Consider the following 14,893-nt stretch of genomic DNA (forward strand, 5'->3'; position numbering starts at 1 on the left):
AGGTCTAGGCATGGCCGAATGGCCAGCCTCCCAATGATCTAAGAACTAAAATGTCCAAAGATGATCTAGAGATCTAAAAGTGATCAAAATATTTCTATACAATAGTAAAAGGTCCTACTTATAAGAAATTAGTAGCCTAGGGTGTACAGAAATGAGTAAATGACATAAAAATCCTCTTCCGGGCCCACTTGGTGTGTGCTTGGGCTGAGCAATGAAGCAATTTCGTGTAGAGACTCTTCTTGGAGTTAAACGCCAGCTTTGGTGCCAGTTTGGGCGTTTAACTCCCATTTGGGTGCCAGTTCCAGCGTTTAACGCTGGGATTCCTTGAGGTGACTTTGAACGCCGGTTTGGGCCATCAAATCTTGGGCAAAGTATGGACTATTATATATTGCTGGAAAGCCCAGGATGTCTACTTTCCAATGCCGTTAAGAGCGCGCCAATTGGGCTTCTGTAGCTCCAGAAAATCCGCTTCGAATGCAGGGAGGTCAGAATCCAACAGCATCTGCAGTCCTTTTGAGTCTCTGGATCAGATTTTTGCTCAGATCCCTCAATTTCAGCCAGAAAATACCTGAAATCACAGAAAAACACACAAACTCATAGTGAAGTCCAGAAAAGTGAATTTTAACTAAAAACTAATAAAAATATACTAAAAACTAACTATATCATATCAAAAACATACTAAAAACAATGCCAAAAAGTATACAAATTATCCGCTCATCACAACACCAAACTTAAATTGTTGCTTGTCCTCAAGCAACTGAAAATCAAATAAGATAAAAAGAAGAGAATATGCAATGAATTCCAAAAACATCTGTGAAGATCAGTATTAATCAGATGAGCGGGGCTTTTAACTTTTTGCCTCCGAACAGTTTTGGCATCTCACTCTATCCTTTGAAATCCAGAATGGTTGGCTTCTTTAGGAACTTAGAATCCAGATAGTGTTAATGATTCTCTTAGTAAAGTATGATGATTCTTGAACATAGCTATTTATTGAGTCTTGGCTGTGGCCCAAAGCACTCTGTCTTCCAGTATTACCACCGGATACATACATGCCACAGACACATAATTGGGTGAACCTTTTCAGATTGTGACTCAGCTTTGCTAAAGTCCCCAATTAGAGGTATCCAGGGTTCTTAAGCACACTCTTATTGCCTTGGATCACAACTCTTATTCCTTTCTTTTTTTTTTCGTTTTTTTTTTTTCGGTTTTTTTTTTTTTTGAAATGCTTTTTCTTGCTTCAAGAATCATTTTATTGATTTTTCAGATCCTCAGTAACATGTCTCCTTTTTCATCATTCTTTCAAGAGCCAACATTCATGAACCACAAATTCAAAAGACATATGCACTGTTTAAGCATACATTCAGAGAACAAAAATATTGCCACCACATCAAAATAATTAAACTATTATAAAATTCAAAATTCATGCAATTCTTTCTTTTATCAATTAGGCACGTTTTTATTGAAGAAAGGTGATGGATTCATAGGACATTCATAACTTTAAGGCATAGACACTAAGACACTAATGATCATAAGACACAAACATGGATAAACATAAGCATTAAAATTCGAAAAACAGAAGAACAATAACAAGGAAATCAAAGAACAGGTCCACCTTAGTGATGGCGGCTCTTTCTTGCTCTTGAAGATCCTATGGAGTGCTTGAGCTCCTCAATGTCTCTTCCTTGTCTCTGTTGCTCCTCCCTCATGATTCTTTGATCTTCTCTAATTTCATGAAGGATGATGGAGTGTTCTTGATGCTCCACCCTCAGTTGTCCCATGTTGGAACTTAGTTCTCCTAGGGAGGTGTTTAGTTGCTCCCAATAGTTTTGTGGAGGAAAATTCATCCCTTGAGGAATCTCAGGGATCTCATGATGAGTGAGATCTCTTGTGTACTCCATCCTTTTCTTGGTGATGGGCTTGTCCTCATCAATGGGAATGTCTACCTCTATGTCAACTCCAACTGAATAACAGAGGTGACAAATGAGATGAGGAAAGGCTAACCTTGCCAAGGTGGAGGTCTTGTCCGCCACCTTATAGAGTTCTTGGGCTATAACCTCATGAACCTCTATTTCTTCTCCAATCATGATACTATGGATCATGATGGCCCGGTCTATGGTAACTTCGGACCGGTTGCTAGTGGGGATGATTGAGCGTTGTATGAACTCTAACCATCCTCTAGCCACGGGCTTGAGGTCATGCCTTCTCAATTGGACCGGCTTTCCTCTTGAATCTTGCTTCCATTGTGCGCCCTCTTCACATATGACTGTGAGGACTTGGTCCAACCTTTGATCAAAGTTGACCCTTCTAGTGTAAGGATGCTCATCTCCTTGCATCATAGGCAAGTTGAACGCCACCCTCACACTCTCCGGACTAAAATCCAAGTATTTCCCCCGAACCATAGTGAGATAATTCTTTGGATTCGGGTTCACACTTTGGTCATGGTTCTTTGTGATCCATGCATTGGCATAGAACTCTTGAACCATCAAGATTCCGACTTGTTGAATGGGGTTGGTGAGAACTTCCCAACCTCTTCTTCGGATCTCATGGCGGATCTCCGGATATTCACCCTTTTTGAGTGAGAAGGGGACCTCGGAGATCACCTTCTTCAAGGCCACAACTTCATAGAAGTGGTCTTGATGCACCCTTGAGAGGAATCTATCCATCTCCCATGACTCGGAGGTGGAAGCTTTTGCCTTCCCTTTCCTCTTTTTAGAGGTTTCTCCGGCCTTGGATGCCATAAATGGTTATGGAAAAACGAAAAAGCAACGCTTTTACCACACCAAACTTAAAATGTTTGCTCGTCCTCGAGCAAAAGAAGAAAGAAGAGAGTAGAAGAAGAAGAAATGAAGAAGAGGGAGATGGTGGTGTATTCGGCCAAGAAGGGGGAAGAAAGGGTGTTTAGGTTGTGTGAAAATGAAGAGTTGAAGAAGGGTATTTATAGGAGAGAGGGGGGTAAAGGTTCGGCCATTATGGGTGGGTTTGGGAGGGAAAGTGGTTTGAATTTGAAGGGTGAGGTTGGTGGGGTTTATGAGGGATGGATGTGAGTGGTGAAGAGAAAGATGGGATTTGATAGGTGAGGGGTTTTTGGGGAAGAGGTGTTGAGGTGATTGGTGAATGGGGGAAGAAGAGAGAGAGTGATGGTAGGGTCCTGTGGGGTCCACAGATCCTGTAGTGTCAAGGAAAAGTCATCCCTGCACCAAATGTTGCTCAAAATCACGTTTTGAGCCATTTCTGGCGTTAAACGCCGGGCTGGTGCCCATTCCTGGCGTTTAACGCCAGGTTCTTGCCCTTTACTGGCGTTTAACGCCAGTCTGGTGCCCCTTTCTGGCGTTAAACGTCCAGAATGGTGCCAGACTGGGCGTTAAACGCCCAACAGCTAGCATTACTGGCGTTTGAACGCCAGTTTCTTCTCCTCCAGGGTGTGCTGTTTTTCTTCCTGTTTTTCATTCTGTTTTTGCTTTTTTCATTGTTTTTGTGACTTCTTATGATCATCAACCTACAAAAAGATAAAATAACAAAAGAAAATAATTAATTATAAAACATTGGGTTGCCTCCCAACAAGCGCTTCTTTAATGTCATTAGCTTGACAGAGGGCTCTCATGGAGCCTCAGAAATGCTCAGAACCGTGTTGAAACCTCCCAACACCAAACTTAGAGTTTGAATGTGGGGTTTCAACACCAAACTTAGAGTTTGGTTGTAGCCTCCCAACACCAAACTTAGAGTTTGACTGTGAGGGGCTTTGTTTGGCTCTGTTTTGAGAGGAGCTCTTCATGCTTCCTCTCCATGATGACAGAGGGATATCCTTGGGCCTTAAACACCAAGGATTTTTCATTCACTTGAATGATTAACTCTCCTCTGTCAACATCAATCACAGCCTTTGCTGTGGCTAGGAAGGGTCTGCCAAGGATGATGGATTCATCCATGCACTTCCCAGTCTCTAGGACTATGAAATCAGTAGGAATGTACTGGTCTTCAACTTTAACCAGCACATCCTCTACAAGTCCATGGGCTTGTTTTCTTGAGTTGTCTGCCATCTCTAATGAGATTCTTACAGCTTGCACCTCTAAGATCCCTAGTTTCTCCATTACAGAGAGGGGCATGAGGTTCACACTTGACCCTAAGTCACACAAGGCCTTTTTGAAGGTCATGGTGCCTATGGTACAAGGTATAGAAAACTTCCCAGGATCCTGCCTCTTTTGAGGCAGTTTCTGCCTAGACAAGTCATCCAGTTCTTTGGTGAGCAAGGGAGGTTCATCCTCCCAAGTCTCATTTCCAAATAACTTGTCATTTAGCTTCATGATTGCTCCAAGGTATTTAGCAACTTGCTCTTCAGTGACATACTCATCCTCTTCAGAGGAAGAATACTCATCAGAGCTCATGAATGGCAGAAGTAAGTCCAATGGAATCTCTATGGTCTCATTTTGAGCCTCAGATTCCCATTGTTCCTCATTGAGGAACTCAGAGGAGATTGGTACACGCCCACTGAGGTCTTCCTCAGTGGCGTCCTCCTCCTCTCTATCCTCTCCATATTCGGCCATGTTTATGGCTTTGCACTCTCCTTTTGGATTTTCTTCTGTATTACTTGGAAGAGTACTAGGAGGGAGTTCTGTAATTTTCTTGCTCAGCTGACCCACTTGTCCTTCCAAATTTCTGATGGAGGACCTTGTTTCATTCATGAAACTTTGAGTGGTCTTTATTAGATCAGAGACCATTGTTGCTAAGTCAGAAGTATTCTGCTTAGAACTCTCTGTCTGTTGCTGAGAAGATGATGGAAAAGGCTTGCCATTGCTAAACCTGTTTCTTCCACCATTATTGTTATTGAAACCTTGTTGAGGTCTCTCTTGATTCTTCCATGAGAGATTTGGGTGATTTCTCCATGAAGAATTGTAGGTATTTCCATAGGGTTCTCCTAGGTAATTCACCTCTTCCATGGAAGGGTTCTCAGGATCATAAGCTTCTTCCTAAGATGAAGCATCCTTAGTACTGTTTGGTGCATTTTGCATTCCAGACAGACTTTGAGAAATCAAATTGACTTGTTGAGTCAATATTTTATTCTGAGCCAATATGGCATTCAGAGTGTCAATCTCAAGAACTCCTTTCTTCTGACTAGTCCCATTGTTCACAGGATTCCTTTCAGAAGTGTACATGAATTGGTTATTTGCAACCATTTCAATCAATTCTTGAGCTTCTGCAGGCGTCTTCTTCAGATGAAGAGATCCTCCAGCAGAGCTATCCAAGGACATCTTAGATAGTTCAGAGAGACCATCATAAAAAATACCTATGATGCTCCATTCAGAAAGCATGTCTGAGGGACATTTTCTGATCAATTGTTTGTATCTTTCCCAAGCTTCATAGAGGGATTCTCCATCCTTCTGTCTGAAGGTTTGGACTTCCACTCTAAGCTTACTCCATCTTTGTGGTGGAAAGAACTTTGCCAAGAAGGCATTGACTAGCTTTTCCCAAGAGTCCAGGCTTTCTTTAGGTTGAGAATCCAACCATATTCTAGCTCTGTCTCTTACAGCAAAAGGGAATAGCATCAGTCTATAGACCTCAGGGTTAACCCCATTAGTCTTGACTGTGTCACAGATTTGCAAGAATTCAGCTAAAAACTGATGAGGATCTTCCATTGGAAGTCCATGGAACTTGCAATTCTGTTGCATTAGAGAAACTAATTGAGGCTTAAGCTCAAAGTTGTTTGCTCCAATGGCAGGGATAGAGATGCTTCTCCCATAGAAGTCGGGAGTAGGTGCAGTAAAGTCACCCAGCACCTTCCTTGCATTGTTGGCATTGTTGTTGTTTTCGGCTGCCATGTGTTCTTCTTCCTTGAAGAATTCGGTCAGGTCCTCTAAAGAGAGTTGTGCTTTGGCTTCTCTTAGCTTTCTCTTCAGGGTCCTTTCGGGTTTAGGGTCAGCTTCAACAAGAATGCCTTTGTCTCTGCTCCTGCTCATATGAAAGAGAAGAGAAAAAGAAAATGTGGAATCCTCTATGTCACAGTATAGAGCTTCCTTGAAATGTCAGAGGAAAAGAGAAATAGAAAGAAGAAGGAGAAGAAGAATTCGAACTTTAATTAGATAAGGTTCGAATTGTGCATTTAGAAGGAGTGGTACTCCATAAATAGAAGGATGTGAGAAGGAGGGAAGAGGATTTTCGAAAATTCAATTAAAAGATTTTGAAAACATTTTGAAAATTTGATTGATAATTTTCGAAAATTGAAAGTGGAAGAGAAATCAAGTGATTTTTGAAAAAGATTTTGAAATTAGAAACTAAAAAGATTTGATTGAAAACTAATTTGAAAAAGATATGATAAAAAAATATGATTGAAAGGTTATTGTCTTAAAAAGATGTGATTGAGAAGATATGATTTGAAAACCATTTTAAAAGATATGTTTTGAAATTTATTTTAAAAGATTTGATTTGGAAAATTAGTGACTTGCCTAACAAGAAAAGATATGATTCAAACATAAAACCTTCCTTAACAGAAAAGGCAAAAAATGTTCAATCAAATCATTAATTGTTAGTAAGTATCTTTGAAAGGAAAGAAATTAATTTTGAAAACATTTGAGTGAAAAGATTTGATTTGAAAAAGATTTGATTTTGAAAAACTTGAAAAAAATTGATTTGAAAACAAAATCTTCCCCCTAGCACCATCCTGGCGTTAAACGCCCAGAATGGTATACATTCTGGCGTTTAACGCCCAAAATGCTACCTTTTTGGGCGTTAAACGCCCAACCAGGTGCCCTGGCTGGCGTTTAAACGCCAGTCTGCCTTCTTCACTGGGCATTTTTGAATGCTCAGCTTTTTCTGTATAATTCCTCTGCAGTGTGTTCTGAATCTTCAATCCCTTGTATCATTGACTTGAAAAGACACAAATTAAAAATATTTTTGGATTTTTAATAATTAAAATGCAACAAGACTCAAATAACAATGCATGCAAGACACCAAACTTAGCAGTTTGTATACTACTGACACTAATGAACTGAAAATGCATATGAGACACACAAAATACTCAAGTCAATAGAATTCAAAGATCAGAGCAAGTGAATCATCAAGAACATCTTGAGGATCACTAAGACATATGAATGCATGCAATTGACACCAAACTTAGGATGAGACACTAGACTCAAACAAGAAATATTTTTGAATTTTATGATTTTTTAATTTTTTTTTTAATTTTTTTGTGTTTTTCGAAAATTAAGTGGAAAAAGAAGGTATCAAAATTCTTAATGAGAATTCCAGGAATCAGTGCAATGCTAGTCTAAGACTCCGGTCCAGGCATTAGACATGGCTTCACAGCCAGCCAAGCTTCCAAAGAAAGCTTCGGTCCAAAACACTAGACATGACCAAAGGTCAGCCAAGCCTTAGCAAATCACTGCTCCAAAAGCAAGATTGATACGAAATCAACAAGCTCTTGTGGTGATAAGTTGAAACCTCGGTCCAATCAGATTAGACATGGCTTCTCAGCCAGCAAGATTTCAACAAATCATCATGAAACTCTAGAATTCATCTTCAAGAATTTCGAAAAAAAATACCTAATCTAAGCAACAAGATGAACCGTCAGTTGTCCAGCCTGAACAATCCCGGGCAATAACACCAAAAATTTGATGTTGTTGCCGGATCTTGGCACTGATGTTACCAAAGGCTTGCTCAAAACTAGAACAATCCCCGGCAACGGCGCCAAAAACTTGGTGCGCGAAATTGTGAACTATACTTTTTCACAACTCTCATAATCCCTGGTAATGGCTCCAAAAACTTGGTGCGCTCAATACCATGGCATTACACAACTTCGCACAACTAACCAGCAAGTACACTGGGTCGTCCAAGTAATAAACCTTACGTGAGTAAGGGTCGATCCCACGGAGATTGTTAGTATTGAAGCAAGCTATGGTCATCTTGTAAATCTTAGTCAGGCAAACTCAGATATATATGGTGATGAACGAAAATAACATAAAAGATAAAGATAGTGATACTTATGTAATTCATTGGTAGGAACTTCAGATAAGCGCATGAAGATGCCTTCCCTTCCGTCTCTCTGCTTTCCTACTGTCTTCATCCAACCCTTCTTACTCCTTTCAATGGCAAGCTCGTATAGGGTCTCACTGTTGTCAGCAGCTACCTCCCATCCTCGCAGTGAAAGCTAATGCACACACTCTGTCACAGTGCTGCCAATCACCGGTGTGGTTCCCTCCCCTACCGGAATAGAATAACTCTTTTGCGTCTGTCACTAACGCCCAGTAGGTTACAGGTTTGAAGCACGTCACAGTCATTCAATCATTGAATCCTACTCAGAATACCACAGACAAGGTTAGACCTTCCGGATTCTATTGAATGCTGCCATCAGTTCTTGCCTATACCACGAAGACTCTGATCTCACAGAATGGTTGGCTCGTTTGTCAGGCGAGCACTCGGTTGTCAGGCGATCAACCATGCATCGTGCAATCAGGAATCCAAGAGATATTCACCAAGCCTCAAATGCTTGTAGAACAAGAGTGGTTGTCAGTCACTTTGTTCATGAGTGAGAATGGTGATGGGCGTCAATCATCACCTTCATCATGTTGAAGAACAAGTGATATCTTGGATAAAGAACAAGCGGAATTTGAATGAAAGAACAATAGTAATTGCATTAATACTCGAGGTACAGCAGAGCTCCACACCTTAATCTATGGTGTGTAGAAACTCCACCGTTGAAAATACATAAGCATAAGGTCTAGGCATGGCCGAATGGCCAGCCTCCCAATGATCTAAGAACTAAAATGTCCAAAGATGATCTAGAGATCTAAAAGTGATCAAAAGATTTCTATACAATAGTAAAAGGTCCTACTTATAAGAAATTAGTAGCCTAGGGTGTACAGAAATGAGTAAATGACATAAAAATCCTCTTCCGGGCCCACTTGGTGTGTGCTTGGGCTGAGCAATGAAGCAATTTCGTGTAGAGACTCTTCTTGGAGTTAAACGCCAGCTTTGGTGCCAGTTTGGGCGTTTAACTCCCATTTGGGTGCCAGTTCCAGCGTTTAACGCTGGGATTCCTTGAGGTGACTTTGAACGCCGGTTTGGGCCATCAAATCTTAGGCAAAGTATGGACTATTATATATTGCTGGAAAGCCCAGGATGTCTACTTTCCAACGCCGTTGAGAGCGCGCCAATTGGGCTTCTGTAGCTCCAGAAAATCCGCTTCGAATGCAGGGAGGTCAGAATCCAACAGCATCTGCAGTGCTTTTGAGTCTCTGGATCAGATTTTTGCTCAGATCCCTCAATTTCAGCCAGAAAATACCTGAAATCACAGAAAAACACACAAACTCATAGTAAAGTCCAGAAAAGTGAATTTTAACTAAAAACTAATAAAAATATACTAAAAACTAACTATATCATATCAAAAACATACTAAAAACAATGCCAAACAGTATACAAATTATCCGCTCATCAATAGTCCTAGAAGGACCAAATAAATCCATGTGCAAAAGTTGTAATGGCCTTGTTGTTGAAACAATGTTTTTGGATTTAAAAGAGGCCTTTACTTGTTTTCCCTTTTGACATGCGTCGCATAGGACGTCTTTTTCAAAACGTAGCTTTGGTAAGCCAATTACTAACTCTTTAGAGACCAACTTGCTAAGATGGTCCATGTTAGCATGAGCTACTCTACGATGCCATAACCAAGTTTCATCATTTTTACTAACAAGGCATTTCACATCATTTGAGGAAACTTCATTTAGATTAATCATGTATACATTGTCAACACGGTGCCCAATTAGCACAATTTCATTAGTGTCTTGCCTTTTTATCAAACAACATTTTGAATCAAATGTGACTAAGTTTCCTTTGTCACAAAGTTGGCTAACACTAATGAGATTATGTTTGAGACCTTTGACAAGTATAACATTATCTATGGAGGTAGAAGAATTTTTACCAACTTTTCCAACGCCGATTACTTTGCCGGTGTTGTTGTCTCCATAGATCACGTTTCCTCCGTTTGTAGGCTCTATTGCGGTGAACTTTGATTCATCGCCGGTCATGTGTTTGGAGCATCCACTATCAACATACCAATTTGTATCCTTAGCTCCAACACGTACCTACAAAACAATTAAAATTGGGATTTAGGTACCCAAGTGAATTTGGGTCCTTGATGGTTAGTATGAGCATAATGCCCATAAGGTGCCCATCTCGTATCTTGACTACGAAAGTTTATATGTTTAATTCTAGTAAAGCATACGGGTGCTATATGACCTACTTTATTACAATAATGACATATGACATTTGGATTATGCATCCTATGCATGTTTCTAAATGGTTGCCTAGGTTGTTTCCTAAATGCAACATCTTTTGATCTATATGCATTGTGATTATAATTTCTAAATGAAGCATGTTGAGGAGGATGTTTAAAGGCTTCATTCCTTTTAGGCATGCTTGCCTTTTGGGCTTGCGGTTGCCTAATAGGAGTTTTAGTATTTTTAAATTTTCCTTTTTCAAAACCTAAACCTTCCTTATTATGAACATGCCTTTGGTTTTTCAACATTTTATCTAAGTTCTTTGAAGATTCATTGAACTTAGCTAAAGTGTTCTTAAGATTTGTAATTTCATTTTCATGCATTTTACAAGATTTGTATGGATCACTACTTGTGCTACACTTATCTTTTCCAAGATTGATATTCTCGTTTTTCAACATCTCATTTTGTTTTAAAAGATCCATATTCTTTTTATTTAGGAGAGAATAATCTTGGGTAAGTTTTGTGTACACCTCAAGTAAGGCATCATATTCATCTTGTAAATTAAAAGAAGTGGAGTTGTCATCACTAACCTTTTCTTCCCTTGCCATTAAGCAAAGATTTGCAACCTCGTCGTCATCGGAGTCGGATTCATCCTCGTTTTCCCATGATATGTATGCTTTCTCCTTCTTCTTAAATTTCTTGTTTTTGTCCTCCTTTTGAAGTTTTGGACAATTGGGTTTGATGTGTCCAACTTCTCCACACTCATAGCATTTTGGTACCTTTGTTTTGCTCTTGAAGTTTTTCTTCATTGCAAACTTATTGAATCTTTTTAATAAGAGTGCAAATTCTTCATCTCCTTCTTCTTCATTATCATCACTCTCTTCTTGTAGTGATGTTGTTTTAAGGGCGAGACTTTTCTTCTTGCTTTCTTCACCTTTTTGTCTATTTAGCATAGTCATTTCATAGGTGAGAAGATTACCTCGTAGTTGATCAAATGTAAGTTGATCATAGAGCCTTCCTTCCACAATGGCGTTCACTTTGGAGTTCTATTTTAATGTAAGGCTTGTAAGCACCTTGGTCACAATTTGTTTATCATTGTATTTTGTGCCAAGCATGCTTAGATTGTTGAAGATCTTGGAGAGTCTTTCAAGAGCTTCTTCAATGCTCTCTTCATCTTTCATTTTAAAATTTTCCCATTCATGAACCAACATAAATACCTTTGATTCTTTAACGTGGTCGGTTCCTTCGTAAGTGATTTGGAGTTTATCCCAAATATCTTTAGCGGTTTCACATGTAGAGATCTTCATATAATCATGCTCGTTAAGTGCACAATGAATGAAGTTGATGGCTTTATCATTCATTGCCACTTTCTTCCAATCATCGTCACTATATTCATCTTCTCTTTTCGGTACTTGCTTTGAGACGGAGACTTCTCCTTCTTTAGCGCTTGTTGTCTTTGTTGGAATGTGATTTCCATTCTCAATCACTTTCCAAATTCTCACATCTTGAGAACGGATCCAAATTCTCATCTTATTTTTCCAATAAGAGTAATTTGTTCCGCTAAAAAGAGGAGGTCTATCGGTTGAGTTACCTTCACTAGTGTTGTTGTTGTTAAAGCTTGTGCTTGCCATGATCTTTTCCCTTACACGGTTAAGTCTTTCAAAGGGTTAAGCTCTGATGCCACTTGTAGAACCTATGCACAATTACTCAAGAGGGGGTGAATTGAGTATTGCAACAACAATGAATCTTTTTGCGAAAGTTAAAGACAATATACAAAAGTGTTATTGTACTAGTATTTTTCCAAGAGCTTAACTTAATTGCTAAGCATTTATAAGGAGCTTTTACTTTCCAATAGACACCAACTCAAATAAATTGATCAAGCTTTTCACCAATCGGACTTAAGCTATTCCTTAAGTACTTACGAAGCTACTTTTCAATCACAATTTATTTGCTCAAAGGTAAAAGACAATAATATTGAAGAGATGAGTTTGGAGAGATGCAAACGCTATTTAGAGTGGTTCGGCACAATCCTTGTCCTACGTCCACTTTCTTTCTCAATCACTATTGAGAAGTTCCACTATTGCCAAGCTTCAAGGTGCTCGCGCAAAACCTTTTACAATCCGAGTCCTTAGTTTCTAACACCTCACGGTATATGATCACCACTCGTATACTAACCCACTCCACTTAGAGATACCTTCTCTAAGATTTGCCTTGAGTACTTAGTATACCTCTTTGGTATCCTCACCGACTATAGTGTTTATAACTCTTGACTCAACCTTGGAGATCACACTCCAATTTACAAAGAGTACAAGAAAACAATTCTCAAAGAATTGTTGAGACGAAATGAGTACTCTCTAGAAGAGTGTATGATTACAAGTTTAGCACTATTGAACCAATTGATATTGCTCTCTCAAATTGTGTATTATAACACCTTAAAAAAATGTGTAGAATGAAAGAATATGAACAAGATAGTTTGCAAATGCTCAAGTATATGAAATAAGGCTTCAATCCATCTATTTATAGACTCCCCAAACCTTAGAAACGTTGGGGAGTTAATGGGATGGAGCCTTTTTGTCAAAACTAGCCGTTTTTTATGTTTTTGAATCATTTGCATCGATGCATAACACTTTGCATCGATGCAAATGTGTCTTTGAAGCTGAAATTTGAATTTTCAGCTAGGTTGCATCGATGCAAACATCTTTGCATCGATGCAACAAGTCATCGCATGCTTTGCATCAATGCAAGATGAGTGTGCATCGATGCAAACCTTAAAGAATGGCTAAAAATCACTTCAAAATGCTTAAGATTGATCTCAAACTTTGTTGGAGTCAATTCCTATGCTTTTGTACCTTTGAAAACAAGTTTTAAACCATTTGGCTAGCATCGAATTGCAAGATGTGCATCAAAACATTTTGTGAGTGTGAGTTGAGAGATTTAGCAATTGGTTCTTAACAAGAAGTTACCTAAGTCCTAAGACACTATACTTGTCTTCAAATGTTGTGGACTTGAGTTTCTTGTTGTTGTTGTGTTGCTTTCAACTCTTCATTCCTCAACGTTGAATGTTGGTTGATCTTTCAACATGCTTGTTCATTCAAGTTGTTTGTTGGTTTGTCTTTCATGTCGTTTGTTGGTTTGTCATTCATCAAAACCTACGAATACAAACTTCCCATACAAGCAACATGATTTACAATTTCCCCCTTTTTGATAATGACAAACCAATTTTGAGGATATGCATTTATAAATGATTTTGAAAGCAACAATAATGCACTTTGTAAAGCAACAATAATGCACTTTGTTTTATAGAAAGCTTTGGAGAAGACTTCACAAAAAATTTTGCAGGAGTTCCCCCTAAATATGTGCATTTGTTCCCTTAAAGGGCGTTTATCAAAGAAAACGATTTAGATATCAAAGTCCATTGTTGGGGGTGAGGAGCTCTAAAGCGTCTCGATGAATTAATGCAATTATTTCTGTTTTCTATTCAAACACGCTTGTTTCTATGATAAACCACTATTTTATGGTTTATATTGTGTTTAATTGTGTGGTTTTATCATGATCCTTACCCACTTGTTCATCAAAATAGCGTGCATTTAGATTTCCTTCCTAAATTCATTACATGTTTGAAAATTGCTTTCTAAAAGCTTTAATTATGTACTTTTAATTCTCCTTTATCCCATTCGATGCCGTGATCTGTGTGTTGAGTGTTTCAGACTTTACAGGGCATGAATGAGTTAGAGATTGGAAAGGAAGCTAGCGAAAAATGGAAGGAACACAAGAATTTGAGGAGATAACCAGCGAGAAGTGACGCGGTTGCATGGCTCACGCGACCGCGCGAAGGAGAGCGAATCGCAATGACGCGGCCGCACGGATTGGAAAAGCTCAATCGACGCGGTAGCGTGGACGACGTGAACCGTGGCATGGAAAAGCGCGAGTGACGCGTTCGCATGGGTGACGCGATCGCATGACATGTGCGATCTGCATAATCTGCAGAATTCGTTGGGGGCAATGTTGGACCCTATTTCGACCCAGTTTTCGGCCCGGAACAGCAGACTAGAGCCAGAGAATATGCAGAAACAAACACAACATTCATTCTACACAGTTTTTAGTTTTAGATCTAATTTTCACTCCTCCTCTAGATTTTTCTCTTTAGGTTTTAGAATTTAATTTTCAATTGGTCTTAGCATTGGAACATTGAGAAGAGTTATTTCCTCATCAAGACTTCGTCATTCTAGTTCGTTCTCTTAACTTGGTTTATTTCTTCCATGTTCTTTGCTTTGTTCAATTTTGTCATTTGAATACTTTTATGATTATTTAATACAAGAATTATTTCTTTCATTTTAATCCATTTTACCTTCCAATAATCATGTCTTCTTTTAATTCTCTTTCATATGTTATGGATTTATTATTTACAATGAGTGAGTAGTTCCCCTCACTTGATGGGGAGTTGATTGAAAGGAACTCTTGAGTTGGAAGGATTGCAAGGGAATTTGTAATTGGGTTAACTGTTGGATTGCTATCTTGTCACTAACACCAATCCCTTTGAACTAAGTGGGTTGCAACTCGTGAACAGATCTATCATTCCAACTCGTTTGACTTTCCTTTACCTAGTAAAGAATAACTAAACAGAACAACCATTAATTATAAATTAATCCTAAAATCACTCCATCAATAATAGAGATTCCAACTAATCAACTGCC

At 39.0% G+C, this 14,893-nt stretch overlaps 1 non-coding gene across 1 annotated transcript; it reads left to right on the forward strand.

Annotated features, from left to right (window-relative positions):
* The first annotated feature begins 5,297 nt into the window (after positions 1 to 5,297).
* Positions 5,298 to 5,405, forward strand: LOC130942276 (small nucleolar RNA R71). The gene has a single exon (XR_009070853.1). It is a non-coding gene; the product is annotated as a small nucleolar RNA R71 (small nucleolar RNA).
* Positions 5,406 to 14,893: the final 9,488 nt, after the last annotated feature.

The sequence above is a fragment of the Arachis stenosperma genome, chromosome 7 (genome assembly GCF_014773155.1).
Source record: "Arachis stenosperma cultivar V10309 chromosome 7, arast.V10309.gnm1.PFL2, whole genome shotgun sequence".
In the NCBI taxonomy this organism is placed as follows: Eukaryota; Viridiplantae; Streptophyta; class Magnoliopsida; order Fabales; family Fabaceae; genus Arachis; species Arachis stenosperma.